This window comes from Lolium perenne, chromosome 2 (genome assembly GCF_019359855.2).
Source record: "Lolium perenne isolate Kyuss_39 chromosome 2, Kyuss_2.0, whole genome shotgun sequence".
In the NCBI taxonomy this organism is placed as follows: Eukaryota; Viridiplantae; Streptophyta; class Magnoliopsida; order Poales; family Poaceae; genus Lolium; species Lolium perenne.
Genome location: NC_067245.2, coordinates 137,071,766 through 137,078,026, shown reverse-complemented (window position 1 = coordinate 137,078,026; position 6,261 = coordinate 137,071,766).

Genomic DNA, 6,261 nt, shown 5'->3' with positions numbered 1-6,261 from the left:
AAGTGAACAACTTTGCTCAAGCAACCCTATACAAACTCCTTCTGGATTCAAAGATAGCATCAAGCAAAGTTGGGACCAGAGATCAAAGTGAAGATCATGTGCAATTTGAGTTTTTGCATTTCACCACCATTTTGATCACCACCACCACCAATCTACTGCAAATATTATTCAATTCAAACCCTCCAAATTTTATTCAAAAATTCCAAAGTTTTGTTTTTGCGGCCATTTAAACAAACACCTGGTGTGCACCATAGGGCAAACTCAACACATTGCAATACCCAGCAGTTCATAGCCTAAACCATCACCATTAGGTCATCATTTGTACTCACCTGACCCCTCTCCACCCTGCCAAGCACACCAGACAAGAAGTGGTACACAATTTCATCACCAATTTGACAAGAACACACCATGCCGTGGCATGGCATGGCATGATCATGCCATCTCTCTCTCTGCTCACCTCAGCCCTGTACCACCATGTCCTTCACACTCTACTCACTCCCCTGATCACCCTGGACACCTTGCTCGATCATTTGGTGCATCGGACGTGCCAGGAACGTGACGCCCAGACACGCCCAGGACGTGCACATGCACGCCAGAGCGCGCACGGCGAGCGTCGTAGACGCGTCTGGCCACGTCGTCGCCCGAGCGCCTCCGTCGCCCCCTCCCCTTTCTTTCTGCGCCAGAAGGACAACCGCGACCCCAGCAATGCCATGGACACGCCCACCTGGCCGCGGGAACCCTGTGCACCACGCCATGGCCGACGCCATCCGCCACAGACGCCAGGACGCGAGGACGACGACGAGCGCCACAGGCCATCGTTTTCACCGCAATCACGCGCTGCGTCACCACCAGGACATCGCCTACACGCCTGCGTCATCACCAGTCCACCATCGCCGCTGTAGCACCGTCGCCATGGGTGACCTCGTCACAGCACCGCGGGCACCTCCAGCCGCTATAAAAGGAGCCATCCCCGCGCCCAAATCTTCACACCACCGTGCTCCCCTCTCTCTTCTCACTCACCTCGACCACTTCCCCTCTCCGATTAGCCTCTAGCACCGCCCAATTTCATCGCCGGAGCCGCGGAGGTGCTGAGAAGCGCGCCGCCGATTTCGACCACCGTTGAAGACGCCTTCGGTGCCAACTGCTTCCTCGTCATCGACAACCTCCCTGCAGCACGTCGCCGACCCTCGCCGCGCCGCCGGTGAGCCTCCCACCCCCTACCGTCGCCGCCAGTAGCCTCGCCTCTCGTCGCCGACGATGACGCTCCTCGCCCGTTAGATCACATTCTAATCCTACGACCCTGAAAGAAACTTACCGATTCGGTCGGTATGACCCGCTGACGCGTGGGACTCGCCGTCAGACGGCCTGCTCGTGCTGGACGCGAAGTGGGCCGGCCCATTTCCTTTTTTTACCCCGCAGCCCAGCTAGATTCCCGCGCGAAGCCCACAGTTCAAATTCAAACAAATCAAATCTTTTCAGTTTTACTCACAGATGCTGTTTTCAAAATTGAATAGTTCCCAAACCACTGGGCCAAAATTTATGAAATGGATATGGTTGGAAAGCTTAGAGTTTTATCTTTGCAATGCCACTGGTTTGAACCCTAGATGTGTTGTAGAATTAAAGTAGCAAAATAAACAAGGCAGAGACTTTTCTGATTTCAAACAATTGTTAAAATTCAACCAAAAATGCTTTTGAGTTGATTCCAACTCCTATAATCCACATTTCACTTGCACTAATTGTTTCTGCAAAAATATGCCATGCCTACTTTGGATGATCATGGCCTAGATGAATTAGAGGACTTTTTGGCTATGTCTAGTCAAAGATATTGTCCAAAACTATTTAGAAATTTTATGAGAGTGCTTATCTCATTTAAATCTTGTCACAAACATTCCATTATGAGATAGAGACTTTGATCATTTAGTTCTCATATGAGTTGTTTGATGATATTAAATCATCACCATGATAGGATTAAAATGTATGAGGTGCTCCACCTCATTTAAATCATTTTCTTAAATGGTAAGTATGAAGAGGTTGACTTTGGTCAACCTAGGTCATATATTACTCATGAAAGAAATTAAATCCTAATAAGATTAAGAGAGGGATTTATCTCTCTAAAGAAGGAAAAGAAGAATCTCAAGTAGTATGAGAGGAAATTATTTTCCCTTGATTAAGAAAACAAATCCACCAACTTGTTAGTAGTGTGTGATGGTATTTTAGCTTGAGTGACTTATGTGTGCTTAGTTTAGTATATAAGATTGGTGTGGTGATTGTACTTCGTATTCGTATTTTAGACGCTAGTACGAAAGAGTATCAAGAGGAGGAGGAGGCCTACTTCCAAGGAGAAGAAGACCAATTTGATCAGTACCACCACCAAGGCAAGCTAATACACATGCAAAGTGCAAAGCTCTCAAGAGCAATGCATCGCCCTCTTTTACCTTATGCTTAGTGGTCCTATCCCAAGTTTTACTATACAAGTTTTACTACTTTTATTTTCAAAGTACTTTTTGATTCATGATTCACTTGGTCTAGAGTAGCATATGAGTACCCAGCTTAGTCTAGAACAAGCAATGCTAAGTTAGCACCCCTCATGATTAGTGCTATTGCTAACAAATAAAACTTGACTACTCTAGATGGGAACTTGGTAAAGTGAAGTTGTTTTTGAATGATTTTTGAAAGGTGATATGACTAAGAGAAGATGGTGATTTTTGATTTAAAACTGATATTGGTTTGGATGCGATACCTTTCCAAATTTCAAGTACCCCCACAATACCTGATTATGGGTAGGGCTTAACTGGAAGTTTGTGTGTCTTAGTATGGGTTCCCTCTGAACAAGCATCATAGGGGTTATGCCGAGGCTGCCTCCGTTGTTAAGAAATGATGTGAATTGAGGTGAATTGTACGGCCAAGCCCTGTGCAGTTCCCAGGTTGACAGTTGGTCTTCACTGGGAGGCCAAGCTCATGGGGAGAGGTGCCTATACTAGGATATATAAGTGAAAGGTTAAGGTTGATGATCCGCGTACTGAGTTACGATGATTCGGGATTATTCCCGACGGATGTAATCAAATGTTGTGGCACAAGTGTGCAACCTCTGCAGAGTGTAAACCTATTCGAATAGCCGTGTCCACGGTTACGGACGGTTGGAAAGGCCATACAGTTTCCGGTATAAAAATTTCTTGAAAAGGGGTTGAATGGTGAATGGTGACTTGACTTGAATCACAACAGAGTTGTGGGAATGACACTAATGTTCCCACTTGAGTTAGTTAGCAAAGGTTGAGTCTTTCACTAAACTGCTTATGAACTAAAATTGGCTTTATGCAAATCAAACTAGACCTTAGCACCCTTACTAGAACTGAATAGCACTTACAATAGTATTAGTTTGCGAGTACTCAACGTACTCACGGCTTTGTCCCTGGCTATTCAAATGGCCAGAGTATGAAGACGAGCAGAACTATCAAGGTGAAGACCAGCAGGACGCCTACGACAACTAGGAGTCTTCCAACGTCAAGCGTTGGCCTGTGGACTAGAGAGTCCTTGTATCTTACGCTTCCGCTATGAACTTGTGTTTGTTCGTTGATCAATAGATCAACTATTTGTGTAATATGGATGATGTGATTCCAATTGTAAGACCTTATGGTTTGTAATGAATGATGACTGTGATACTTAACTATTATGCCTCGCAACAACAATATTCCTGGGATTGCGATGTATGACATAATAGGCATCCGGACTTAAAAATCCGGGTGTTAACAAGTTGGTATCAGAGCCATTGTTTGACCTTAGAAGACCCTAGTTAGAATGGGCGTTCGAAAGAAAACTTAACTTTGAAATCAAAATGAAGAGAATATTTGTGAAAATTTACTTACCCTCTTGTCTTTGAGACTTTTTCAAACTTGGTGACTCATGTCCCTCCTTATTTGAATCTACTTAAAAGTTTGCCACACTTGTTCACTCTCTAACTTACTCATCTTTTTCGCTTTCAGATGGAGCCGAATGAACCCATCAACACCAAGTTCTACTAGCTTGGAAATGGTGGAAGCTTGATCTTCGAGCATGACCTCAACTCTCTGTCGGATCACCTTGGCCGCCCACACCCCGAGTTTCACGGGATTCAGGTGGACGACCAGCCGGGAGGGGAACTGCAGTGGATTATCACCGCTGACTTGAGGGGCAAGATGGAGCCTCCCACCTCTGAGAGGATCCTCTTCTCTTTCAGGGAAAGCAACTGGCTCGACGGGCTTGCACGTGCTCTTCAGGAAGCACTTGCTCGCTTGTGCGGACAGAATGTGAAAGCACTTCGGGAGGAACGCTTTGCGCATCTCGCAAGGCGTAACTCTGCTGGAGAACCCATGGATCTGCCACTGCACCCCCAGTTGAGGCACCACGTGGATCACTTGGACTTCATGCTTTACCAAACTCAGAGGGACCTCGACGCCACTCGCGCTTACGCGAACCAGACCCATGCTCACATCACCGAGCAGGGTGAGGCGATCAAGCAACTCAACAACGATCGCAAGAGCCTTCGCCAGCAGCGTGCCAAGAAGGACGCTACGATTCGTCGCCTTCGCGCCCGGATCACGTCACTTGAGGCCACTGTCCAGGCCCAGGAAGACCAGCTGAATGAGATGGAGGAAGAAGGTGAAGACCTTCAGGGAGGAGACGCCTTCCTGAGTGACGACGACGACTTTGAGGAGGATGAGAACACCGAGGAAGAGGACTACGAGTTTCTGGAGGCCGGAGAGGATGGAATCATCCCTATCGATGTGGATGATGATGAGGAGTAGTTGCACTAGTTCCACTTATAGTAGGTGTGAGTTGTATCCCGTCCTTTGTATCGTAGGACGAGAATGGTTCTTAAAACCATTGGAGTATGTGTGTAGTTTGTACTATGTGTTGCATGAATGAATGTCATGAAAAGTTTACAAGTTTCAAATTGTTTCCAAACTTAACCAAAATGAACCATAGAATGTTCCCTCTTATCTCATAATCTTCTACATCTTCAGATGGCCCCTCCAAATCGCACCAACGACGCGATGCTGCAACTGCTGCAAACCATGCTTGCTGACCGGGAAACCGAAAGAGCCGAACGCCAAGCCCACCTCATCGCCTTGCAGAACATCGCCAACCAAGGCCATGGAAATCATGACCACCCCGGATCCAAGCTCAAGAACTTCCAAAACACCAACCCTCCGGTGTTTAGCAAGACCGAGGAGCCCCTCGACGCCGACGATTGGCTCCAGACTATGGAGAACAATCTGGAGGTAGCCGGAGTGGAAGCCAACGAGAAAGTCTTGTTCGCCACTCACTATCTCGCTGGACCAGCCCGCGCTTGGTGGACAAGCACCCGTGCCATGAACGGAGGTCAATTCATGACTTGGGAGGATTTCAAACTCAAGTTCAGCAAGTACCATGTACCCCCGGGTCTTATCAAGAAGATGAGGGATGAATTCCGTGAACTGAAACAAGGTCGCATGACGGTGGTTGAATACCGCGACAAGTTTCTCACTTTGTCAAGGTATGCCCCTGATGAGACTGACACCGTTGAGAAGAGGAAGGAGAGATTCCTGAACGGACTGCATGATGAGATGCAGACTGTCCTCGTCAACATCCCCTTCGCCGACCTCGAAGCCCTTGTTGACTCCGCCATCCAGATGGAGGGCAAGTTAAACCAAGCCAATGAGAACCGCAAGCGCCGCATGGCGAATCAGAGTGGATCAAGCCACCCCCAAAAGTTTTGCCCTAGCTCAAGCGGAGGTTTCACTCCGAGAAACAACAAGCCACAGATGCAGAACTCTCGCCCCGGTTATCAGAACCGGAGTGGAGGAAACTCCAAGCCAGGAGGCTACAACAACAACTACAACAACAACAACTACTACAACCGCGCTCCACCCCGAGCCCCTAACAACAACAACACCAACACCGCCCCCAGAACCGGAAGCAATGCCGTTCCCGTTGCGAACAAGCAGGACAAGACCACTATCACTTGTTATGAGTGTGGTGTAGTGGGGCACTACTCCAACGAGTGTCCCAAGCGTCTTGCCAAGCTCGCCGGCAACACCGCTGCACCTGCTCAGCAGCAACGCCGTGTCTCCACCGGCAAGAAGTTCGCCCCCAACAACCCCAACAACCGCAACGGCCGCCTCTACCACATGAACGCTGAAGAAGCCCAGGAAGCACCAGATGTCGTACTGGGTATGTTTTCTGTCAACCACATCCCTGCCAGAGTGTTGTTTGATTCCGGAGCATCTCATTCCTTTGTCACCG